The 26,230-nt window shown below is 47.8% G+C and overlaps 4 non-coding genes and 1 pseudogene across 4 annotated transcripts; 2 read left to right on the forward strand and 3 right to left on the reverse strand.

Moving 5' to 3' along the window:
• The first annotated feature begins 4,298 nt into the window (after nucleotides 1-4,298).
• On the forward strand, nucleotides 4,299-4,370 carry TRNAC-GCA (transfer RNA cysteine (anticodon GCA)). Its single transcript has one exon. It is a non-coding gene; the product is annotated as a tRNA-Cys (tRNA).
• A 1,647-nt stretch (nucleotides 4,371-6,017) lies between these two features.
• On the forward strand, nucleotides 6,018-6,089 carry TRNAC-GCA (transfer RNA cysteine (anticodon GCA)). The gene has a single exon. It is a non-coding gene; the product is annotated as a tRNA-Cys (tRNA).
• Nucleotides 6,090-8,963: 2,874 nt separating this feature from the next.
• Nucleotides 8,964-9,137, reverse strand: LOC123789692 (U1 spliceosomal RNA; annotated as a pseudogene).
• A 3,644-nt stretch (nucleotides 9,138-12,781) lies between these two features.
• TRNAC-GCA (transfer RNA cysteine (anticodon GCA)) lies at nucleotides 12,782-12,853 on the reverse strand. Its single transcript has one exon. It is a non-coding gene; the product is annotated as a tRNA-Cys (tRNA).
• Nucleotides 12,854-13,870: 1,017 nt separating this feature from the next.
• On the reverse strand, nucleotides 13,871-13,942 carry TRNAC-GCA (transfer RNA cysteine (anticodon GCA)). The gene has a single exon. It is a non-coding gene; the product is annotated as a tRNA-Cys (tRNA).
• Nucleotides 13,943-26,230: the final 12,288 nt, after the last annotated feature.

A 26,230-nucleotide genomic window follows, 5' to 3' on the forward strand; every position in this document is an offset into this window, starting at 1 on the left:
GATCAGGTGGCCCCGGGGTGTGGTGTGTGGGTCCGGGAGCCCAGCTCCATACCCGGACGACCACACTGAGCTTCTGCTCGGGATTAGCGTCTCTGAAGCCGATTGTTAGCCCCGTGGTGAGGGGCAGAGTCTGTGTTGAGACCTGCGGGACCGCAGGGGAGGGACGTGAGGGGAGAACAGCTGCCAGGAGGGCCTGTGGGAAAGCGGTGCGTGAGCCACATCACCCACCGAGCCATGTCCCGAGCCCGACGTTTCACTTTGAGCAATCAATCCTAGGAAAATCATGCGACGTGGGCAACGCGTATGCTTCTGCTCCTCAAAGTGGTTCATAATCCTGGAAAAAAATCATCCACTTTCCAACACTCTTGACTCTTTTTTTTTTTTTAAAGAAAGGCAGACGGCCGCGTTCAGCACCTCATTTGCATGTGTCTGGAGTCGGAGCTTGACTAGCCTACATCCTCCTACAGACCGACCTGAGAGCTTGTTGAACGTTCTAGCACAGGGAGCAGCTACTAGTAGACCCACGAGCTGGGAACCATCCTCCGCTACCGGGAAGGCCAATCTCACTTCAGAATCATCTCAGTACAATAGTAGAAAATTCTACCCGATAGAACAGGACAGCATAACCAAGAAAGATTCAAACAGAAATGCAACGCTGGCTCAATACTGGAAATGCATCACCGCTGAGCAGGGGCTCTTTGAGAGCAAGCACCCCGTGCCCAACCCCCAGGCCCTCTGGCCTGTCACACCTGGGCTTGTCCTTGCCTGCTCCCCTCCCCTCAAAGTTTGGGGCTGCAGCTTTCTCCACCAGCGGGCCGGGTGCCTCCCCTGGGGTAAGCCCAGCCCTGAGAGCCTCTGATTAGTCCCAGGTCTTAGTTCCTGGGAAAGGAAAGCAAAACAGAGCGGGAGATGCAGAAAAAGAAAACAAGAAATTAAGCATCTTAGATGCGGAGGGAATGAGTAGGATCCCTCCGGTACCCAGTAGTTACTCTCGTTGTCATCATCACTGTCATCACCTGGGAAGAGGGGTGTTCAGGCAGACATAGGTTCCTGAGCAGATGGGAGATGGAGAGCAGCTTCTGATGGGTGTGGAGGTGGGTGCCCAGAGAAGGCGCTCAGGCAGCTCCCCAGGAGACCCCCCTGTGGGAGCACAGCTTGGGAAAGACTGGAATTATGGAAGTATCTTATTGAAAGGACAGAAGGAGGTGGGGGTATAGCTCAGGGGTAGAGCATTTGACTGTAGACCAACAGGTCCTGGGTTCAAGCCCTGATGCCTCTATGTGGTGGGCCTTTCACTCTTCTGGAATCTAGCTTTCCAACAAGTAGTGAAGACTGAGTGTGTCATGTTTACCTCCTCAGCCACACTCATTTCCTGAAGGGATAGAGGAAATCTGCCCTAGGCTTGCTCAGTGTTTCCCTTGTGCCTAATTACTACCATCCTGATTTTATTTGTTTATGCCAAGCTTGCTTCAAAAAAAAATTGAATCCCAGGCAGCTTGCAATAAAAGTTTACATAAAAGACCAACCGATCAAACAAGTATAAACAGGGCTGACTTATATGAGGTTGTCAAAGTCATGGCAACAGAAAGTAGAAGGGGAGATGTCAGGGGCTGGGGGCAGGGGGATGGGCAGTTATTGATGAAAGAGGACAGGGTTTCAGTTTGGGAAGATGAAAAAGGTCAGGAGACGGGTGGTGGGGTTGGTTGCACAGCCATGTGAGTATACTTAATGCCGCTGAATCGTATACTTAAATATGGTTAAGGCAATAAATTTTATGTTATGTATCTTTTACCACAATTTTTTAAATTGAAGGGGGAAAAAAAGGCAAGGACCGAACATTAGGAGAGGAGGTAAATAATTATTCCTGAGAGCCCAGGTTAGGAGAAGCTACTACTGCTGAATATAAAATTCATCTCTGAGCTTCCTGGTAATCAAACAGGAGTGGAAACATACCAATTTATCAAGGGAGTGAAATATTTCATTAGCTTTGGAAAACAGCAGGCATTCACGTGATAGGTCTTTATAGATGGAACACTGGAGAGATGGTTACTGACAGGGCAGCCATGTACAGATGCACAGGTTGTGTATTATACAACTCCACCAATTACACAGTACCCTGCAGTTATGCAGTATAATGACCCTAGATATTGGCCACATTTTACCCCCTTTACAAAAAAAAAAAGTAGAAACTGAGCAATATACGCATATGTATATAGGTGTGAGTGTGCATGTGTGTGTATGTGTGTGTGTGGAGGGGGCAGAATTTGCCAGTTAACTACCCAATATACATTCCTCCCTCTTCCTTAGTAACAGAACCCTGATTTTATACCAAGTATTTATGTCCCACCCAAAAGACCACATTTCCTGGCCTTTCTTTGGCTAGGGGAGGCAAAGAGGGATAATATGCAGTCATTGGACAAGACTTCTGGGAAAACTTCAGAGAAGGACAAACACAACATGTCCCTTTTTTGGCCCTTACTCCTGCTTCCTACTTGGAGCATAGATGTGATGGCTGGAGCATCAGCTGCCAACTTGGACCATGGGTCAACCTTGAGGATGGGATCCACATTTCGAGAAAGGGTGACCAGAGAGCTAAAAGGAGCCTGTGTCCATAAAGATACCCTGGAGTGGCCATGCCAGTCCTGGTCTGCTCACCCCCACACATCCTTTGCAAAAGAAAGGCGTGTGTGTCTAGCTTGTTTACACCACAAAGGAGATGTGTTTACACCACAAATCAAGATGAGTCAGAAGGCTCAGGCTCTTTCCCCATCAACAACTATCAAGCACCTAGCTCAGTAGGTCTGAGTTACTCACTAGAAAGAGGCTCTTCCGACAAGGCCACTTCCTTGACCAGGAAGCTCCCACTGTTATAGTCAACCGGGCGCTCCTGAGGTCTTCCTAGCTCCCCTCCACCCCGTGACAATGTATAGCAGTGCCAGGAAAGATCCTTCTACAGGAGCACGTTCTGCAGGGCACCCAGATCCACCTGGTCCAAGCCCACCTCTCTGTGGAATAAAGAGAGTTCAGGGGCCATGGGCATGGGGCTGCTTCCTTGCCTGTAAGCTCCCCCAGGAACTTCCTGTTTTTCCCTCTAGAAATGCACGGTACAGTAGTGAGTGAGTCTGCATACCACTCCCAACCCCCCCAGCACAACAACACTCGCACTCTCATTTCTGGTGGGTTACTAGCAGCTGGATGCAGTTCCTTACTGGTGGAGTATGATTCGCCGGCTGGTTGGAAACAGTAGTTCTACAGAGGGCTTGCATAACTATCTTAACAGAGTAGTGAAGTCATCCCTCTATTCTGGAGGAGTTCGTGGTCAGCATGTCCTTGAGCCTGGTGCCCTTCAGGATATGCGCTGCTGAAGAAGCGAGCATGAGCCTGGTGCCATTCAAAGGGCTGCCCGTGAGCTGTCAATGCTTAGAAATTCTACAACAATCTGACATTGGCCAGCTCTGGTGTGGTGTGGGGTGGGGAGGAGGGTTCTCAAAGTCTGCAAGTCTGATGCACTGCTATTGAGCCATGACAGATTTTAGGAAAATAAAAATAAAGCTGATCCTTCACTGCAGAAAGTTGCAAAAGCTTTGCTTGACTTCATCCCCCTTGGAGATGCATTTGTCAGCAGCGTGGAACATAAGGCACTTCAGGATTTAGCTTGCTGTGGCAGCCAGAGCCCTCGGGTCCAGCAACGGAAGCCAGATTGAGCCTCAAACGTTTATTACAAGTATCTGTCTCACCAGGGAAGAGGAGGGGAAAGGAGTCTCCAGGCAAGCCTTCTAGGAACAATGCCCCAAGCCAAGCCGCAGACCTGGCGTGCTGAAGAGACACCCACACCCACCAGCACCACCCAGGACGGCGGGCCAGTCTGTTTCCACCAGAAGCCAAAAACGCACCACATCTGTCCCAAACATTCAAGGCACCAGCCTGACACAGCCCCCAAATCACAGACTAGAAAGGATCAATTCGCTTATATCAAAATGTAAATTTTGATAAGACTAACATTAAAAAGCTGGTGATGAACATTCTAGTCATTGTTCATGAGCGACACCTTACCCCTGGACTTCGCTTTCTGCCTGAGTACCAAGCCAGGTACAGACTTCGCGCTGTCAGATGGAAGCTACGGGGATCTTCCAAGCTGATGCCAAGAAGGGATGGTGCATTTTTGGAAAAGGAGGATAGTCATGGCATGAGAGGGTGCGTTTACACTTGCCTGGACCTAGCAGTTCTGCACTGAGTCCGAATGAGCAGCCTGTGAGTGGAAGTGTAAGTTTATTAATTACACACCTTCCCTAACAGGAGGGGGTATAGCTCAGTGGTAGAGCATTTGACTGCAGATCAAGAGGTCCCTGGTTCAAGTCCAGGTGCCCCCTTCCAGAGCCTGCTTTTTCCTCCTTCACCTGAAATGACAAAATTGAGTTGTACAGACACCGTCCTCTAGTTCCCCAAACAAGGACAAAGCTGGCTTAGGCCTAGGAACCAGCACGCTTATGGTCATTCCGTAGACTCAGCACCACCCTGAAGACCAAGGACAAGACCAAATCCATCCCCAGTGTTCTCTTTGAGGGTCTGTTTCCCCAGAGCCGCAATGGTCCCAATTTCAGTATCAGCCAGGGTCCAGTCCAGAGGCAAAAGCTGCCTCCGTTATTTTAACAGAGAATTTAACACAAATAATGGTTAACGAGTGTACCAGTTTCTTAAAGCTGCTGTAACAAAGTGCCACAAGCTGGGTATTAAAAAAGAAATTCATTGGCGCCCCGCTCTGGGGCCCAGAGTCTGAAATCAAGGCAGTGCCCTCTCTGAAAAGGAGGGTCCTCCCTGTGTCTTTCTAGCTTCTGGTGTCCGGGGCCGACCTCAGCACTCCTCGGCCCATCGATGCACTTCTGTCTGCACATGGCTGTCATCTCCCCGTGTGTGTCCCTCCGCTTCCTACCAGGACCCGGCCATGCTGCGCCCCACCCCGCTCCACCGCGACCTCCTAGCTACTGTCTCTCCCATGACTCCATCCAAGCGAGGTCGCATCCTGCGGTACTGAGGGAAAGATTCCAGCAGACCTTTTTGGAGATCCAACCCATAACAACCAGAACGTAGAGAACGGAAAGACGACAAGGAGAGACTGAGTATCACGGAGGTAGTACCTGTAGGGAGCAGCTACCACTCCGGGGTGGGGGGAACCAACAGAGGGGGGAACTCGGGACATCTCACGGACTTGGGGAGTTTCTCTGTGGATCCTGGCCTCAGATCTCTAAGGAGGCACTGGTGTCCCCAAAGAGTCGTGGCAAGGCGGGTCCCATGAGCACCAACCTTCATGTGCCAATCACGGTTGCTCCTGGGATGAGCTGGGTCTGCTAGGTGATGCTGACAGGGACCACAGCGGAAAGAACAGGTGCTCCGACCGTCCCGTCTCCCTCCGAGAGCCCTATTGGGGACCAACCAGGAAGCCACCTGGCAAAGGATAAGCGTGGTTTACAGAGTCCCAGAGCCAGCATCGCAGAGCAGAGCACAGAAAGGGGGCCTTGGAGCCTAGGGTCAATCATTTCTTCAGGTGGCTCATCTCACCCAGCAGTTTATGGGTTGAATACGCGGAGATCTGAGGTGATGAGAGAGGACCCTGCCTGCCTCCGAGGGTGGAGCATTGTGTGGAGAACTCTGACCGATCTCCAGTCTGTGTGTCTTCTACCTTTTAAGTGGTGCGTGCTTGGCCAGCCACTGGGCATTCTGAGTCTCTATTTTCAGGTGCTCAGCACAGAAACCACGATGCAAGTGTCAGGATAGATCCTTCCAGCCATCAGGGCATGCTTCCCAAGTTACTGCTCTGGCCCCGGAACTGAAGATGGAGAGGTTGCAGAGCTGGGGGAGAAAGCAACCTGCTGCTGCTGCTGCTTCTAAGGCAGGGAGATGAGTCAGCAGTAAAGCTGGTCCTGCAACTCAGCCAACCGTGCTGAAGGGGCATCTGGGGCGGGAGCTCTGGGTGTGGCTGCACAGGGAAAGGGTATTAATTGGATTTCACTGGTATAGCAGGGGGTATAGCTCAGGGGTAGAGCATTTGACTGCAGATCAAGAGGTCCCCAGTTCAAATCTGGGTGCCCCCTAACATTTTAGCCACTAGTGTGGTAAGAAAGTTCCAATTTCCTCTTCTCTTGCTGAGTCTGTTTTCTGAGTTTTCTTGCAAAGGGTGAAAAAGCAGAGATCACACCCAGGCAGGCAACTCTGCTCAGGTGATGTGTTTGTCCCCTCTTCTGATCTCCCCGCACTCCCCTCACCTGGTCCCTTCACTCGCCAGTGTGTACTTGGTCTCCTGGCTGAGGGCGAGGACTTTGTCCTTTGAAGGTAGCCAGAAGGAAATCTGAGATCATCTATAAAAGGGCAATATTTCAACTGCTGTATGACTTATCAACAATTGTAAAGGAAGCCAGAAAGCAGTACAATAACACGTTCCATATGTTGAGAGGAAATCACAGACAGCTCTGAATTCTATTCCCAGCCAAACTATTCTTCAAGAACAGACAAAAGCTGAGAGAGTTTACTGCCAACATACTCTCACTAAAGCAAAATTTTAAATATACAATTTAGAGAAAAGAAAAGTGATCCCAGAATGGGAGGTCTGAGACACAAAATGGAGTGTTGAACAGAGAAATTATAAGATATGTAAATAAATCTAAACAATCTTTGACCACATAACACAATATTAATGTCTAATTTATTAAGTTTTTTTAAAAGATAAAACTAAAATATTGGTTAACAATAACATACAAGTAACAGAGTGATAAGAGTTAAAGTATCTTTATGTAATTTGTGAGGAGAATAAAAATATTGATTAACATTAGAATTTTAAGATTTGAAAGCAGAAATTTCTAGTGTATCATTTCAAAAGCTGTGATTTTGCCAGGCAAAAGGGGATAAAAGAAAGCAGGGTAAATGCTGGTAGTCTTGCTAAACACTCATTAATTCTAATAATTTCTTTGTTGATACTCTTTGATTTCCTATGTATATGCTCATACCATCTAAGTAGTTTGTAAGTTTTATTTCCCTTGTTCCAATCCTTATAGATTTTATTTTTTCTTAGCTTATTGTACTGACTAGGACCTCCAGTGTAATGTTGAATAAGGACGTTGATAGTAGATATCTTGCCTCATTCTGATCTCAAATGAAAAGGTCTCAAAATTTCACCATTAAGTACATATCATGAACTATACTTTTTCTAAATGGTCTTTATCAAATTAAGGAATTTTTCTTCAATTTCTAGTTTGCGAAAAAAATTCTATCATGGATTGATGTGAAATTTTCTCAAACCACCTTTTTGCGTCTACTGAGATAATCATATGATTTTCCTCTTTTAGTCTATTTACATGGTGAATTACACTTATAGCTTTTTATAAAATTAAACATACTTTGCATTCCAGATATAAATCCAGGTTGGTCATGAAGTCCTATCATATATATATATATATATATATATATATATATATATATATATTGTGAACTTGGTTAGATAATAATTTATTGAATTTTTTGTACCTATGTTTATCAGTGAGATTGGCCTATGTGTTCTTTATACTGTCCTTGTTGGGTTTTGGTATCAAGATTGTGCTAGTCTCACAAAAGGAGTTATAGAATGTATATATCTTTTCTATTCTTAGATTTTCATGTAAAAATAGTTATTGCTAATTTAAGTATGAGATAAAACTCACCGTAAAACCATCTTGTCTGAATTTTTTTGTGTGTGTGAAAAAGTTTCAAATAACAGCTTGAATAAAATAACTACTTACAACTTAGAGGACTATTCAGCTTTTCTATTTTTTCTTGTGTCAGCTTTGTTAAGTTGTAGTATTTTTTAAGTTCTTGCTCAATTTCAGCATAGCATAGTGGCAAAGTCCTTGCACTCCTAAGACAAAATACATGGGTTCCAATTCTGGGTTCTAGCTGAGTGGCCTTGGTGAAATTGATTAACTCCCTTAGCCTCGGTTTTGCCATATATAATATGGGCATTATGATAGAAATGAGCACTGTGTTAGTACCTCGTTTGTGGAGATGTTATGAAAATTGAACAAATCAATATGTATAAAGTACATAAAATCATGCCTGCCACATAGTAAGTTCTTTGTTCATGTTTGTTAGATTTTAAAATTTTTTGTATATTGTTTTTCATAATGTTAAATAATCATTATTTTAAAGTCTAAAGAATATGCAGTTTTTCTTTTTAATTTCTGATATAGGTTGATTTGTTTCTGTTTATTTTTCTTGTTAGTTTCACCAGAGGTTAATCAATCTTTTCTTTTCAAAAACCGACTTTTGGATTTGTTAGTCCTGTCTATTCTGTGTTCGTTTTCTATTTCATTAATTTCTGCTCTTTTCTTTCTTCTCTCATAGTGTACTTTTATCCAGTTTTTCTAACTTCTTGAGATGGATTCTTAGTTTATTTCTATTCTTTTCCAGCATATTGCTCAAAGCTACAAGTATTTCTCTAAATGCTGATTTAGTATCCATCAATGGATGAAGAGATAAAGAAAATGTCACACACACACACACACACACGTATACACACACATACAGGGGAATATTAGACAGCCATTAGAAAGAAGGAAATCCTGCCATCGGTAACAACATGGATGAAACTGGAGGGCATTGTATTAAGCAAAATAAACCAGACCCCCCCCTTAAAAAAAAGGTAAATACTGTATGGTATCATTTATATGTAGTTTTTTTTTTTAAGTCAAACCCAGAAACAGAGAGTGGATTGGGGGTTGCCAGGGGTTGAGGGGTAGTAAAAAAGGGGAATGTTGGTCAAAGGGTAGAAAGTCAGTTATAAAGTGTATAAGTTCCAGAGATCTAATGTACAGCATGGACACTATAGTTAATAACACTGTATTGTAAACTTGAAAGTTGCTATGAGAGTAGATCTTAAGCATTCACACACACACACACACGCACACACACACACACACACACACGTAACTATGTGGAGTGATGGGTGTGTTAATTAACTTTTTTTTTCAGTCCCCCACTACCACAAATTATGCAGTCGAGTTTCCCACATTTGGGGAAATCACAGGGGTCCGCTCATCCGGAGTGCAGTGAATGAGCCTCACCCTGGAAAGAACACCTTCATGATCGTGGTATCTTCCCTGCCAGGTAAATATGGGTGTGTTAATTGACTTGATTTCGGTAATCATTTCACAATGTATATGTAAATCATATCATTACATTGTACACTTTAAATATATTGCAATTCTATTTGTCAGTTATACCTCAATAAAGCTGGGCAGGGGGAGAAGCTAAAAATTTTTAATTATTCATGATGTTTTTGTCCCCTTCTGTTAATTAATGAGAAAGGTTTTTAAAATTTTTCTACTCTAATTCTAGATGTGTTGATATCTCTTTGTTATTCTGTCAAGTTTTTGCCTTACATATTGTGAAGCTATATTACTGGAAGCATAAAAATCAGGAATTCTTACATCTTCCTGTTAAATTCAGCCTTTGGTTATTAATAATTTCTTTTATCTCTAGTAATATTTCATGTTTTAAAGACTCTTTTGTCTGATAAAAGATACTCCGGCTTTCTTTTTGTTAATGTTCTGCCAGTCACTTATTTTTTCATCCTTTTCTTTTTCAATCTTTCTGTATCCCAAACTTTAGATGATGTCTTTTGTAAATAGAACACAGTTGGTTGGTTGTTTTAACCCCAGTATGATAATCTCTGTCTTTTAACCTAGAGCATTTAATTTATTTACTTTTAATGTAATTGCTGATGTATTTGTATTCAAGTCTACCTCCTTCTTTTATGCTTTCAATTTATAGTGCTTATTTATGTTTTTCTCTTTCTTCCTTTTTTTGTTTGAGATTTTTATAATGCTATTATTTTCTACTGGTTGGAAAAATATAAATGCTATTTCTTCTATTTTAGTGATTATGCTAGAAACTCCATATGCATAGTTATTTCTCAAAGTCTGTGGCTAACCAATGGCTTTACCCTCTACACAGGTAATACAAGCATCTTACAATACTTTAAAAAATATTTTTTCTTTTTTGTTTACAATTTCTTCTTCTTTTTTTAAAGATTTTATTTATTTGACACAGTGGCAGGGGAGCAAGCACAAGCAGGGGGAGCTGCAGGCAGAGGGAGAAGTAGGCTCCCTGCTTAGCAAGGAGCCCAACTGGGGCTCAGTCCCAGGACCCTGGGATGGGATCATGACCCGAGGGCAGCCACTTAACCAACTGAGCCACCCAGGTGCCCCAGCATCTTAGAATACTTTTAACTGCACTTACTTTCCTCCCAATTTATATGCAGTTTTTATCTTTTACATTATCCCATAAGTTGCGTTAACCTCACTATTGTTATTTTTATACAATGTTCACTTAGGTTTATTCAGATATTTACTATTTCTTTGCCTCCTTACTACATCTGTCCTTCCATCCAAATCATTTGCTGCTGCTTAGAATATACCTTTTAGAATTTCCTTGAGTGCATGCATGCTATGAATGAGTTATTTCAGTTTTTAATTTGTCTGAAATTGTCTTTATTTTACCTTCACTCCTGAAGGATATTTTACCTGAGCATAGAATTTTATGTTAACAGTTACAGTATTTCATGGGGCACCTGGGTGGCTCAGTCATTAAGCATCTGCCTTCGGCTCAGGGCATGATCCCAGAGTGCTGGGATCGAGCTCCGCATCGGGCTCCCTGCTCCGCTGGGAGCCTGCTTCTTCCTCTCCCACTTCCCCTGCTTGTGTTCCCTCTCTCGCTGGCTGTCTCTCTGCCAAATAAATAAATAAAATCTTTGAAAAAAAAAAGTTACAGTATTTCAGTAGATGCAATTCCACTGCCTTCTGGTTTTCATTGTTACTCTAGAGAACTCAGTTGTCAATCTCATTGGAACTCACTGAAAATAATGTGTCTGCTTTTCAACGATGCTTTTGAGTTTCTTGTCTGTGATTTTCTGCAATTTTACTACAGTAGCTCTGGGTATGGATTTAATTTTGTTTCTTATGTTTGAGATTCACTTGGGTTCTTTAATGTCAGCATTGATGTCTTTCCTAAGTTGCAAAACATTGTTAGCCTTTGTCTCTTCAAATGCCTCTACTTCATGGTCTCATTTTCTCTTCCAGGAGTCCATTTAAATGTACATTAGACCTTCTCATTGTATCCTCTAAATTTGTTACTCTCTGTTCTGTGTTTGCCATGCTTTTGTCTGTATGCTTTATAATGGATGTTTTATCATCCCAATGTTCTAATTCACCAGTTTGCTCTTTGGCTGAAACCATTCACTGACTGTAACATGAACATACTCATTGAATTTTTAATTTAGTTATTGAATTTTAGATACAAAATTTCTATGTTCTCTTTTCACATCTTCTTGGTTACTTCTTATGCTTTACAGCTTCCTATTGAAATTTTAAATCTTCTCTCTTATCTTCTTGAAAACAGCAAGCATTGTTTTTTGTTTGTTTCTTTTTAGTGTGTTTCTGACAGTTCTAATATAAAAAGTCCCTGTGTTTAGTTCTGTGGTCTGTTGTTTCTATTGATTTTCATTGGTGGTTTTTGCCTCCTGGTGTACGTAGTTATTCATGACTACATACTGAACACTATATGCAAAAATGTTTTTGTAGAACTAATTTGAAGCCAGGAGGAGATGATAGCATCTTTCATTCACTTTTTCCAGGTATCTGAGGGGCTCTAGCAGTCAGGATACCTTAATATAATTTCAAGGCTTGAGTTTTGTAGGCTATCCAGATGTCACAAAGACCAGCCACAAATTCTTGCAGGGACTGTTTTCGTTCAGCTCACCCTTCCTCCTCAGGGTCCGAGCCCAAAGCCAGAGATGGTTTTACCCATGTCCCTACTCTAGGTGGGCCCAGAATTCTGGCTTCTAGCCCTCTGGTCCTGAGAGACTTCCAGAAATTCACTTAGCCTCTCTGCTGCCTCTCCTGGACTGAAAACCATGATCAGGGCCAAAGCAGCCTCTCATGTGGAGCTTTATCTTTCTGTTTCCCATTTGTTCTGAATCTCCAACTTGTATTTCCTATTTAACTAGTTAGCTCTTTGAGGCTTTTGATGAGATGTTTGTAATATTTCCCCAGCTTTTCTAATTTGTCCTCAAAGGAAAGATTGGTTCAAATTACCCTCTTCATTAAGGAACATGGAAATTCCTCTGCAGGATTCCTTATACCATTATGTTTTAAATATTTTGACTAAATTTTTTAAAATTATTATATAAATTAGGGTCTACTTCTAGCCATTCTCACCAAGGAAATACTGATGCAGATTAAAAAAGAAAGAGTGGTAAGACAGAAAAGAGGGAGAAGGGAGACTCAAGTTGTCTAAGTCTGTGGCAGCCCCTCTGAGAGATTCCCAGGGACAGGACAGAGGCTTTGCTTTTGATAAGTTCTCTAACTCTTCCAGTCAATTCTGGGAAGTAGGAAGATGCATAGCCACACTTCACAAGTGGTAGCAGTAAGAACAAAGAGATAGCCTTCTCTCTGGAGATTATAACAAGGTTGAGAAAATGAGACATTAAGAGAAAGGAAGCAAAGTCTCCCCACAGGCTATGAAGGGCAAGAGTCTCCAGGTAGGTAGGACTGGACTGAGCCAACTTCATCAGCCTCTTCAGTGAAATGTGACCCCAGTAGCTATTGTCTGGATGATGCTCAGGGAAAAATTCTTGGAGCTGGTCCTGGTGCAGATCCTAAATGTTTATCCCAAGACAAAGAGCATTAATTTAATGGTTATTTGTAGGGGGAAGAGGCAGAAATGCCAATACCTGCTTCAGTAATTTAAAAGGTAAGAAAGGGGGCACCTGGATTTGAACCAGGGACCTCTTGATCTGCAGTCAAATGCTCTACCCCTGAGCTATACCCCCATCTGTCTATGGTTCCTCATTATCACCTTTTCACCCGTGCACTGCACTCAGGATCTCTGTGTCCATATTTTGCTGTTTTCTTTTTTCTCCACATCCCAGAAGGTGGCAAGTCTCCTCCACTGTGGTCCACTTTCCTGTCTTCCCTTCTCAACCTTAACTAGTCCTCCTCTCTCCTGCTCTCTTCCTCAGGCTGTGTAGCAATGGCATCAACCTTTACACCTGGAAAGATCATTCAAGTCTGCACTAGTCTTTCTCCCTAGGCTGGCACATAGTCATCAGAACTACAGTGGTTGTTTCTGGGTCTTAAGTGAACCTCACACTCAGCCCAGGGAGAGCCTCCTCCATACTCCAACCCTCGGAGGGTACTTACTGTTTTAGTCATTCAGTCACTCAACAAACACTCTTTGAGCACAATAGGTGCCGGGCTCTGCCAACCATGTTTGAGGACACAGACTAATAAAACATCCCTGTTCCTCAAAGAGTCTTAGTCCAAGTAGGAAACAAACCCATGAGACAAAATATTTCCACAGAGTGGCAGAAGTCCAAGCAGAGAGCTCTGGGAACAGGGAGTAAGAAGCTATGCAGCTAGGAAGTCAGGAGGGGCTTTCTGGAGGAAATGGACACGGAGGACCCTGCTAAAATGATGAAGCTAGGGAGGACAAGGAGGAATAAGGCCAGGCGAGGAATAGAACAAAAATGTTTTTTAAAAGTGGGTCAGGTGTGTCTGGAGATCAGTGGAGCTTGAGACTGATATCACAAGGAAGGTGTGCTCATCAAGCCAGGAAACATTTTGGAAGTCTGGATTCCTGCTAATGCAAAGAGGGTCCTCCCAGACATTGTCGCTGGGGAAAGCCTGTGACACAGCATGACTAGCTGTGACCTCAAGGATCCCTCACAACCACCCTCTCTATTGTCTAATCCTGGAGATGAGGACAGAACAGAACACAGGCACAGACACCATCAGAATTATTTGCCTCCTTCTTATTTACTACTTCATAGCCAAAAGTGACTTCAGCAAGGGGGCACCCGGATTTGAACCGGGGACCTCTTGATCTGCAGTCAAATGCTCTACCCCTGAGCTATACCCCCAAGCCTGCCTTTGAACCCTAATTGCACCTCTTGAAGTGTGCAGTTGACTTGTTTCTGGACTGCTACAGACAAGTTCCTGGAAGCAGGCAGCCTGCCCCATGACAGCCTGGCTCTCCTTATCATCACTCACTCATTCATCCACATATAAACACCTATTAACCAGCTTCTACATGCCTGGCTCATCCTTCCTTCTCCTTCCATTTCCTCTTCCTCCCTCTCTGGCTCACTTATCTCTGCCACCCCTGCTCCATCTTTGCTCTGATGGGCAGTCATTGGCTTTTCCATCTGAGTAGAAACTGGGTCCTCTCTTCCCTCCCTGCACTGCGGTGCTGAGCACGGATGGAGTAGCAGGTCTGGGACAAGAACCTGGTCCTGACACTACACCCTGAGACACAGAGGACGCCCTTTCTCCCTTTCCACCTTATGCTCATGCACTTAAGCTGCTAAATGCTGTGGAGGAATCAGGTGGACCAGTTCCAGATTCCCACTCAAGGAGAAAGCCCAGTCTGAGGAGGGGTGGAACACTGTGATAGCTTGCTTGTGAGCCCGGGGCATGGAAGATGCTGGGTTCCAAGACTGCAGGTAGCTCTGCGTGATGTGAGCAGCAGGGAATGAGGAGGCAGCCAGGGGAGGGCCTGCCCTCTAATCTGAAAGACTGGGCACTGGTGGGGGACACAGCCAAAGAAAGCTCCTCCCACCTCAGCCCCACCCATTGATGGAGAAGCCAAAAGAGGGTCTGAGTCCCTGTTAACCCTTCCCGGTGCCCTCCCCACCCCCTCCTTTGTCCCACAAAAGTAGCCTTCCCTACAGTCTAGCTGCTCATAGGGCTTTAGGGAAGCAACTCTTTTGTCCAGAAATACTGAGGAAGGCCCTAGAGCCCAGGCTGTTGTGCCAAGTCACCTTGTACCTGAAGTGATTTCATACTTTTTGTGCTCTCCTCTTCTCTCCAGGGCACCGGGACACACCAAAATTGACCACAGACTCCTTCCATTGGGTCCACAGGTCCATTGACCCAAGGGGGTGATATTTTTAGTTCCGACTAACTGTAGGGGAAGGAAGTGGCAACTAGCGAGCCAGTGCAGCTGACCGAGAGGGAACTGGTCCCTGACTGGGTGTCCTGGGGCCTGCCTCCAGTCTACAGGGGGATCTTCTGTGAACCCAGGTGAGCCCAGTCTTGTGAGCACCTTCCCCGGACAGGAAGCTGGCAGTGAGGCTGCTGGCTGGCCCCTGCCCCACATGGGACTCCCAGCCCTCAGACTCCTGTCCCACACCCATGACTCCAGGTGCCACTCCAGTCCCCTCTGGGAAGGAGACTTGTTTGAGCAGCTGTGCTTGGAAAAGGGCCTGAGGGGCTGAAACTGCCAACGGTGTGTGCCCTGGGGTTAGCAGGACAGGGATGCAGGGGAGAGAAGTGTCTTGTTGGGCTTGGCCCCTGGGAGGTGGCCAGAAAGGGAGACACAGAAAGAAGACTCTAGGAGGACAGCATGTGGGAGAGGTAGGACTGCTGAGGCCTTGGGAAGGGATGATTCTCCGACACTGTTCTCGTTAACTGTGGTTACTAAGAAAGAAACCATAAGTAAAAATAGCCAAAATGTTAAATTTCTCAGGAAAGCAAGAAATGTAGGTTCTAAGCAGTGCAGGGCTGTGTAGTTGTCAACGTGATGAAGTGAATTCTGGCAGAACAGGGTCACGGCAGCAGCGGGGAGAGAGGACAGGACGAGAGGCTCCCTGACCCGTTTGTTACACACAGTGTTCCTGCTGCATCATGCTGAGGAAGACCTGGCAACTTCTACACTATCGTACCAAAAACCAGAAATATTTGGGCTTTTCCATAGAAGATTTCATAAAGTTTTTACTGATATGTCATATTGCCAACCATCAAAGAAAATTGGTTTCCTTCTGAGATTGGGAGTCAGTGGCATGACTCTGAGTTAGGTGAGTCAGGCAAAAATTTCTTCAATATGTCACCAAAAGCTCACTTAATAAGCTGGAACTTCATCAAAATTAAGAACCTGTGTTCTTTGAAAGACATTGTTAAGACAATGAAAAAGCAAGTCACAGACGGAGAGGGAGTATCTGCAAGCCACGTCTCGGATCCAGGACTTGCACCAGTGGACAGAAAGAACCTTCAAAGCTCAATCATAAGAAAACGAACAACGCAAATGAAAAAATGGACAAAGGATCTGAGCAGATACTTCACCAAAGAAAACATATGATGGCAATAAGCACATAAAAATATCCTCAACATCGTTAGCGACGAGGGAAATAAACATGAAAGCCACAATGAGAGACTACATGGTGCTGGAACATAAATCAGAAAGGCTGGTGGGCAGCAGCGTCGGTGAGGATGTGGAGCGGCTGGGACGCTTGTCCGCTGCCAGGTCAGCGTGAAACGGTGTGGCCACCCAGGAGAACAGTCTGGCAGTTCCTTAAAAGATGAGGCATACACCTTCCCTACAACCCAGATATTCTAGTCCCAAGTATCTCCCTGAGGGAAATGAAGGCACATAGCCATGCACTAGCACACACGTGTCCACAGCAACATTATTTTTAAAGCCAAAAACTAAGAACAACTCAAACGTTTATCAACAGGTAAGAGGAAAAACAGCAGAGTAGGCCTACCATGGAATACTTCTCATGGATAAAAATGAAGGAACTCTTAATACACACAACCGTAGGGATAGAGCTCAAATAATTATCTTGAGTAAAAGAAGCCAGACCAAAAACAAACCAAAAAAAGGGGTGGGGGAGTACATATGCTCTGATTCCATTTGTATAAAATTCTAGAACATGAAACCTAGTCTGTGAACACAGAAAGCAGGTCAGAGGTTGCCTGGAGTGGTGGCAGTTATTTTAAAGGACTAGTGGCCGAGGGGTGGGAGATTCCAGGCTCCACCTCCGACACACAGTGTATTTCATCCCCGTCCCACCTTACGCTCCCTTCCCAAAGCTCTGTGGCCTCCATGGGCCCTCCGAGGGCGGCAGCCCCTGCTCTTCCCCAGCAGCACCAGCACCAGCAATCAGTTGCTTTCACACGTGGCGGGGTGTTCACTGCTCCTGGGCCACTCGTCTTTTTGTCCGGGAAACTGAAGAATGCACAGCTGATTCATCCAAGCCCCTGGAGTCCGTGGTGGTTCTGCGACCCACTCCCCCACCCCGGGGTATGGGTGACTTTCCCTCCTTCCCATCTCCATGAGCCTCTTGGGAGTGCTCAGAGCAGCCAACATCAACAGCCCTCTCCTCTGACTGCTTGTCAAGCTACATGTCAGTCTACACATACCTCTCACTCCTGGGACATGACTCCCACCTGGAGTTTCCCTTCTGGCCATCTGGTTGTCCTTCCATTGTCTTTCCACGCACGGCTCCTCCTCTTTAAACGGGGGAACTCCCCACTTGTGAAACCTGCCTCCTAGCCTCATGCTGCGGCTGGGGGGGGGACGGGGTGCCCTCCAGGATGCTTCCTCACCAGCCTTGCTGGCTTAGGCCTCTGCTCCTCCATGCTCTGGTCATGCTTGGTGATCTCTGCATCCATGCTGATGAGCCTCCATCCCTGGTCCCTCAGTGCCTTGACCTTGACTCCTCTTCGGCCAGAGGACACAGCTGGGACCTGGTCATCACTAGAAACTGTCCCACCTCCAGAAGTTTGAACTCTGAAGTTCTGCATCCTCCCAGTAATCTCTAACCCTCCCTTCCACCACATCCACGAACCTCCCTCTGCCCTTCTTCCCTTTGCCCCCAGCTATTCAGCTCTTTCCTGCCTCCTGTCACCCTCCCACCCAACACAGATGCTAGGCTTCGCCCCTGTGCCTGGCTTCCTTGGCTGTTCTCACGGGGTCCCAGAGGGGCCAGGGCAGTGGGGGCCAGGGCAGTGGGGACCAAGGCTGCTAGAAGTTCCGGACTCTGGGAGAGCCTGTATTCATCATATTTTTTATTTTCTGTACAAGCATATCTCATTTTATTGCACTTTGCTTTACTGTGCTTCACAGATTCTGTCTTTTTACAAATGAAGGTTCAGATGTCAGTGGAGGAAGTGGAAACAGCCAGAGGACAGAATCAGGAGTGGAGCCCGAAGACGGCACGGAGCTGCTGCAGAGTCCGGACCGAACATGAGCGGACGAGGAGCCGCTGCTTCGGGCCGCGCCAAGCAAGGGGCTTCCTGGGATGCGGCTCATCCTGGCGGAGACACCGAGACGATGCTTGAAACGACCACCGAGGATCGAGAAGGTGACCGCAGCTCAGCCGATGAGGCAGCGGCAGGGCTCGGGAGGACGGACTCCAATTCTGAAGGCAGTTCTGCTGCGGGTAAAATGCCACCCGGCAGCACCGGCTGCGGCAGAGAAACCGTGACGGACGAGCCGTCAAGGCGGCGAACCGCACGCCTGTCTTACGAACCTGCACGGCCGCGCCGGCCTCCAGCGCCCAGCACCCTGATGGGTCGGCAGCGCCGCCGAGACCCTCCAGCTGCGGCAGGACTGACTCGCCGAAAGCTCGGATGGCAGTTAGCACATTCTAGCAATAAAGTATCGTTCAATGAAGGCATGTCTGTTGCCGTTTTAGACACAATGCTATTGCACAGCTCACAGACCCAGCGTTGTGTGCATGGAACTTCCACACACTGAGAAACCAACACATTCCTTGGACCTGCTTTACGGCAGTATTAGCTTTACTGCAGTGGTCTAGAACCGACCCCGCAACATCTCCCAGGTGCGCCTATACTAGGGATTTCTGAGGACAGAGACAGGTGTCACAGCGGAAAGAGCCCTGGGCAGGTTGTCAGGAGAGCCAGGAGAGCTCGGCCCACAGGTGACAGGCCATGAGCTACGACAGAGGCTCTCAGGCTGTCCTCCGACACCACAGATCACCTTCAAGTCACAGAACATTTGGGGGTATTTTTTGCTGAGCACATGGCCACCTAAACAGGACCATGTTTCCAGGCCTCCGCTGCAAGCTAATGTGGTTGTGTGGCTGGTTCTCCTCAACAGGGTGTGAGAGGCTCTGCTCCTACGGCTACATGAAATGGGACAATTTATTCAGCCACTCTGCGCCTTGGTCTCTTGATCTATAACACGAGTAAACGAAAGGTTGCAATGAAGCTTCAGTGGGTCAATACTGATAAAGTACATGGTAAGTACTAAATATGCGTTACTTAAATAAGAAGTAAATACACGTGCTGTCCTTAAAGGGAAAGAGCACCGCCCCCTCCCTGCCTCCCTCTGACAGACTACAGACGGTACTGAGCCATCTAGAACCATGGCGACAAGGCCCCATCCTGGGAAGGGGAGAGCAACAAGCTGGAAGGAGCCTGGGTCTGTGACACTAAGAGCCTGTCAGGGGAGAGCCAGCACTCACCACTATCTTGCTGAAGCCACTGGTTCATTACTTTGTTTTGTTTTGTGTTTTCTCCATCCCTGTCCTGGCAGCCAATCACATATCCTACATTAACACGGGGAGCATGAGTCAATGTCCTTCAAGGGCTGTGACCTCCCCAATGGCACCAATCTCTAAGAGCCAACTTCAGAATAGGGAATGATCACTGCTCCTCCTTCCTGCCTCAGCCATCAGGGTAGGCACGATTCTTGTTAAATCAATGAACGAATGGAGAACATTCCAGGCCACCAATATCTAACTGCTACCCACATCATGCAGCACTGAGCCAGATTCTGTCCCTAGGATGACAAGGGTTCAGCATGTCCCTTTCTGCGGTACCTGGAGGCACCTGTAACAGTCATGCAGGGAAATGGCCAGTCCGGCCCCCGTGCCCGGGTCCCACACACCAGGCTGGCTCCACGATGAATCCGGGTGCTGGACACCAAGCTCCTATCCTGCAGCCAGCCCAGGCTCCCAGAGACGGAAGTAGATCAAAATGTGCCGAACCTTTTCCTAAAGGTTCTTAAGCCACATCGTTAAGTGAAAACAACAAGCTGCAAGGTGAGATGCGCACTACGATATTTATGTCTCTGCAACCCTGTATTTTTCCAGTTCCCACGTGTATGAAAATGCATAAGAGAGGAGTCTGAGATGTCGTACGCTACAGTGACAACATGGGGGTCCTCGGGAGGGGCAGGTCAAGAGACCCCTTCAGCTTCATCTGCACCTTTTACATTTCATGATGGGAATGTACTCTTATAAGAATACTCTTGCAGAGTCAAAATGCCAACACTTTCAAAGGGTAGAGGCTAGTTAGTCTCTGTTCAGAGATCGCCAACCCTGGTTCTCAAACATGGACCTGCCCAAGGTCCCTTGAGGAACATGCTGAAACCCAGACCCCACCCAGACCTACTGAAGGAGAACCCACATCTACACTTTCCCTAGGACCCCAGGAGGAAGAGCCTGCCTGTGGAAGCATCCAGTAAATAAAACTGTCCCTGGGGCCCCCGTGTTTGCAGCAGAGGGCGCAAACAGCTCCTGGAGCAAACCCTGGGGGTGGGGGGATGGAGGAAACAGAGCTCTCTCTTGCTGAGTCTGGAAAAGCTTACAGAGAGGGTAGAAGGCAAGAAAGTAATGTTAAAACAGCAGGGATGTCTCAGGCCACAGGACAGACCCCAAGTCCCCTGAGGACATCATTCCTCCACCTCCCAGTGCTCACCTGAGCCCTACTCAGGAGCAAACCCCAGCTCCCTGGCAAAGCTGAGCTGGGGTTAGAGGCCTCTGGCCTGGGGGCACGGCAGCCAGGCCCTGCTGGCTGTGCACCTGCCAAGAACTGTGGTGCCTGCCTTGGGCAACCAGTCCTGCCACCCTGGCCGCAGGGATCCAGCCTGGTGGCCGCAGGCACCCTACAACAGCTGCCCAGGCTCCTGCCCTTCGAGCACTCACAGCAGGGGAGCCGTGCTGCTACCGGCCCTCTGCCCTCCCGCTCACTGCCTCAGCCTGCTGCCCGGAGCCCCCTTACTAGGCCTGCCCTTGGTTGTCTTATACACGTCACTCAGCACCCCAGTCAACACCGGCCTTCTTTCAGCTCTGAGGTCAATGTGACTGCATTCAAACACTCAAAGAACTTGCTTCAAAAGTAAGCCTTTCTTCCCAAATAAAATGTCTGAGTCTAGAAAGCAAGGAAGAGGTGTCTTGGCAGGACCCTGTGTTCTGAGGGAACCTGTCCCCTGCTTCAACCACAGTGGTCCTGCTTTGCCCTGTGTTACAAGTTTCCAGCAGTCATTCAAATAAAGGGTTACTCGCCTAAAAAAAAAGCCTTTGAAAACTGCATGTTGAAGACACTGCTACCATCTGAGTGGTAATGGTAACTGAGCTACTGTTGTTCATCATTCATCTCATTTCCCAAAGGCCCGGGCCGTGCAGGAGGTGGCACAGGCACTCCCTGGGCGCCGGGACGCTGGGTCTAGCCCTCACAGCAGCTCACTGCACCCTCCTGTCTCTGTCTCTCCACATGGGGGGACTCCTGACACCAGAATGCCCTTCCCAGGTGACGGTGGAATGCGGGGCCTGCACTCCTCTCTAGGGGACAGGCTCTGGGGGCTCTCACCCTGCTCCGCTGCCTGCTCTGCCTCCCCTCTCCGCTGGGCTCCGGAGCTTGGGCTCGGCAGCGGCGCAGTCTATGAGGGAGGAAAAGGGGCCTGGTCTGCCATAAAGGCAGTGACGGGGCGCGGCTCACCCTTGAAGGGAAAAGGTGCCTGCCAGGTGTTTAGAGTAGGATCCACCTCCCTTCAAGATGTGTGGAGGACAGCACTGAGTTTGGGGGGGAGCAGAGCTCCCCCGTGCTCCCCAGGCAGGCAGTGTAGGTGACCAGCCAGGAGGAAGGCTCCCATCCTACTGCCCCCACAGGGGATAAAGTGGAATCCAAGAAAAGCAAAAAACCCAAAGCCACCTAGTCCAGCCACCTAATTTGACAGATGGGGAAGCTGAGGCCCAGGACAGGGAGTGAGTCACACGTGGAAGTCAGCAGTCAGTCCGTGCATCCTGCAGCGCAGGCCTACCACGGCCCTCCCTTCCACATGCTCCCCTGCGTCCCCAGAGCCTGGCATCCTCCCTCTTCCTGTGGTCTCGCAGCACATCAGGACCATCTTCTGGAATAGGAAAATTGGTGGCCAGGTAAGGGAAGGAAAGCACCTTGCTCTGGGCCTCAGCCTCCCAACTGGGGAAAGTGGACAAAAAAGCTAAGTGCTGAGCTGCTCAAAGCAGTGGGAGAACTCGGGTGTGCAGGCTGAAATGGAATGGGGGTGTGGCAGCTACGAAATCTGTTAGATCATGTCTTACACAAACACGCAAGTGCACACGCCCTGGCTCTTAATCCACAGCCTGAAGAACTTCTTGTTCCAGGACTCAACCTCCTTTTCTAGACCTGGGGCATGCTTACGAAAATGCCTACAGTATATCCTTCACCCAGCAGTTTCTGCACAACTCACAGTGTGCAGAGTACAGCTCAGTGAGTCCTCGAAGTGCAAATATAAATCAGGGGAAGCCTCAGCTCAACAGAGATAAACAGGCTGGAAGGGGAGAGAAGATGTGTGTGTGTGAGAGCTGCCCCTGATGTCATAGGAAGGGCAGTATAGTGAGGAGCGGCTGCCAATTCAGTCAGTCTCCATGAGACCTTGGGCAAGTCATTTAACCTCCCTGCATTTAATTTCATGTCATTAAACCTAAAAATGGGAATTAAGGATACCTTCTACCTGCTTGAAGACAGCTGATCAAAGGATCTCAAAGTGCTTTCTGTTCTCAAATCTAAGAGGCTCATTTGATTCAATAAAGGAATAAAGTCAAGGACTCTGGGCCTAGAAGCCCCCAGGAGCCAGCCTCTTACCCAGGGAGATCAGAGTCTTGTGGTTCCCTTTCATGTGCTTGCGGAGCTCCTTCTGCTGGTGTTCCAGGCTGCCCCACTCCTGCTCTGAGTCACATGGCCACATCTTCTGTTGTCAGGGACACCTGGAAGGATAGGTCCCCCCACGCCAATGTGAGTCACAGCCATTTCAGAGAACAGTTAAAACCAGCTCCAGGCTCCTCTCCCCATGCGCAAGCCAGAGGGCATTGCTGGCCAAACCATCAGTCAAATGCAACCTCATCTCCAGCACACCTGCTTCAGGTAAAAGCAGGGACCAGAGGCTAGAAGGATTCAGGATCAGTGCTCCTGGGTTCTCGTCTCCTCTCCCAGGCTCACACATATCTTCTGTGATTTCCCCTACCTGAGCCAGGCCTCACCCTCAGAGGTCATTCTAGAGCAGCAAGCACAACCATAACCCTCCCGACCGGCCCCACGCCATCTGCCACGCAGCCATCTCTGCTGTCTCACACTTCTCTTCTGAGACTTTTCAAGCCTTTTAAAGTCAACCGGTGACTGGCATCAAGAGCCAAGAAATCCAGGGGCGCCTGGGTGGTGCAGTCAGTTAAGTGTCTGACTTTTGGTGTCGGCTCAGGTTATGATCTCGGGGTGGTGAGATCGAGCCCTGCACTGGGCTCCACGTTCAGTGCAGAGTTCACTTGGAATTCTCTGTCCCTCTCCCTCACTCACCCCCATGCTCTTTCTCTCTAAAATAAATAATCTTTTTTTTTTTTAAAAAAAGAGCCAAGGGGTGCCTGGGTGGCTTAGCCGTTAGGCGTCTGCCTTTGGCTCAGGTCATGATCCCAGGGTCCTGGGATCGAGCCCCACATTGGGCTCCCTGCTTGGCAGGAAGCCTGCTTCTCCCTCTCCTACTCCCCTTGCTTGTGTTCCATCTCTCGCTGTCTCTCTCTGTCAAATAAATAAATAAAATCTTTTAAAAAATAAATAAAAATAAAAAATTAAAAAAAGAGCCAAAAGGTCAAGTTTTGGCTGACATGGCAGCGTTCCCTCCACTATGAGTCTAAGGACGCTGCTGAAACCAAAAAAGCCCTCTCCACCCGACCAAGTTCCTGTACCTTGGGGGCCTCCCCATTGCTGCCCGGGGGCAGCCTCAGGACCCAGAAGTTCCATTTCTCAGCAGGTTCTCCATGTTCTCCAGCAGCCTCTGCAGCAGGCTGGACTCCTGCAGCAGGGTCCCCAGCACAGCCCACTTGCCCTCCGGCTGGTTCCCGAACTCCAAAGCCATCTTCTCACAGTGAGGCAACTTCTTCTCAGCTGTTTCTGTCCGCCTCTCCCAGCTCTGAGGTTGGCTGCCTGGGACTCCATCATCTCCACAATCTGAATGGCGGCCGAGATGGCCAGAAGAGAGACTTCTGCAGACTGGATGTGAGCCTCTCATGGGAGGCCAGTCCCCATATGCCATTCCTGCAACTAGACACAAGGAGGCGAGTCAGCCACCATGAGAGAGGTACCAGAGCCATTCCCAGCTACAGGGTCCTTTGGATGGGGGAAACTTGTCCTGGATGCCAGCAGACCTTACTGGTCAGACCCCCAAACAGACCCTAGCTGGCAGACTTTCAAAGACAGTGGATGCTGGACACCACAGAGACCCCAAGGGAAGGATCTTGAACCAAGACCCAGGGGCAATGGAAAATGAATAACAAAGCATTACCATCATGAATGGACAGAGTATAATGGATTTGAATCATAGCTCTACCACATAATAGTGATATTAGCTTAGCCAATTACTTAATCAAACTTTCTTCTTTCATCTGGGAACACAGCCCAGCAGAAGTGAGGAAGTGAGTGGCCCAGAAAACTTCCCAGGAGACCAGTGCACACTCAGAATGCTATTTCAGATGTCAAGTGTTCTAGAGCAAACCCACCCCATTACTCAGGACTCAGAGTTACCTCTGAGTTGTTCTGGCTTCTGTTGTTCTGGCTTTGGTATCTCTAAGGCCTTTCTACCCTGACATGCACTGGCATGTGACCTACTGACCTGCCTATTAGGGCCCTATGACCCAGATGCCCTGTTTACCAGCCACAGAGTGTCCTCCACACTAGGAAGCCAGGTCCTAGCTGCCAAGAAATGGAGCCAGAGAAAGTTGAAAGCCAGCACTTAAGAGTAGTCAGAACAAGGAAATATTTCAAAAAATATCCTGCCCCAGGACATGGAAAATGTATTGTATATTACTAGAAGTAATAAAATAAGAAATTCAGGAATGCCTCCCTGGAGACAGCTGAGGTATAATGGAAACATTCCTGGAAATGGAACTTTACTTGAACTTGACACAGTACCTCTCCTGCCATTTGAATCCTGCATGTTTTGGGGGTAGTTGTGAGGATGAAGTGAACTAAAGGTGTGGAAAAGCATTCAGCGTGTATTACTGGCCTTGGCACATGTTATTATTACTAAAACAAACATAAAGGCTGAGAGCCGACAATCAGAATGTGTTATGAACCAAAGACTGATTAGCCCAATTCTGTGCAACCGAGGTTCTCCCGATACCTCCTCCAAAAAACGCTTCGCAAAACGTCCATCAGACACCTGTGCCGTCCTTCCTCCTGCAGCACAATTGTTCCTTCTCTGAGTCTGGCCCTTGATCGGTACAAGGTGTAGCCTGGAGGAGGAAGATCTGGTCTGCACAGATTCAGGATGAACACCTTCTAGTCCTGTAACGCCCTGTCACAAACCTGGCACTCAGGAATGTATCTAAAACCATTTCAAAGCTGTTTCTACCAGATGACACCTCTCCCTTCAGAGCTGTGGAAAAATCTCATCTTGACAGTTCTTTTCCCATAGACCAGGGACAGACTAAGTCAAATCTGAGCCTGAAGCACACATAACCAAAAGTCCTCGGTAATGCAGAGCCCCTCCCAGCAGCAGTAGGAAGGACTTCTTGGGGAATTTCGGAAAAGAGCAAGGAGGCCCTCAAATGCATTCTGACAGGAATCAGAGTTCGGGCCTAGAAGAGTTTTAGGGGATCCTCACAGTCAGTTGCAAGGCTGTTCCACAGGAGGAAGGTGAGGGCCTAGGTTGGTGGGAAAACGGGGGTGACAATGGGGTGATGGTCTCCCTAAGGTGTCAGTGCTGGGGGCGGGTGGGTGAGCTGAAGGGCAGGTCCAAAAAAGGAAAGCCCTGGAGGGTCTCTGGAGTGAGGACGTTCACTGTCCACCCTCCCTCCCCCAACCCCTCCCTTTACCCCCCCCCTCCCGGAGCTGGCTCTGCCAAACGTCAGGGCTGGCGGGAACCTCGGAAATCTTCCCACTAAGTTTGCAGACTAGCAAACTGCGGCCGAGAAAGGAGAAGGTACTTTATCGTTTCCTCAGACTGCTCCCCTTGGCCGCTGCGGCCCTGAGCGCGCGCTGCGGCCCGGAGCGTCCCGGTGGTCATCATCCCTCCACTCAAGCTGCGCCTCCCCAATTCCAGGACATCCTCCGAGAGGGCGGCCCTTACCGGCCCCGGCCTCTCCGCAGGCTCCCCCGGCTCTCGAGCGGCCATCGGTCCTGGCCTGCCCGAG

Source organism: Ursus americanus, chromosome 3, assembly GCF_024610735.1.
Source record: "Ursus americanus isolate L20-20 chromosome 3, mUrsAme1.1.p, whole genome shotgun sequence".
Lineage (NCBI taxonomy): Eukaryota > Metazoa > Chordata > Mammalia > Carnivora > Ursidae > Ursus > Ursus americanus.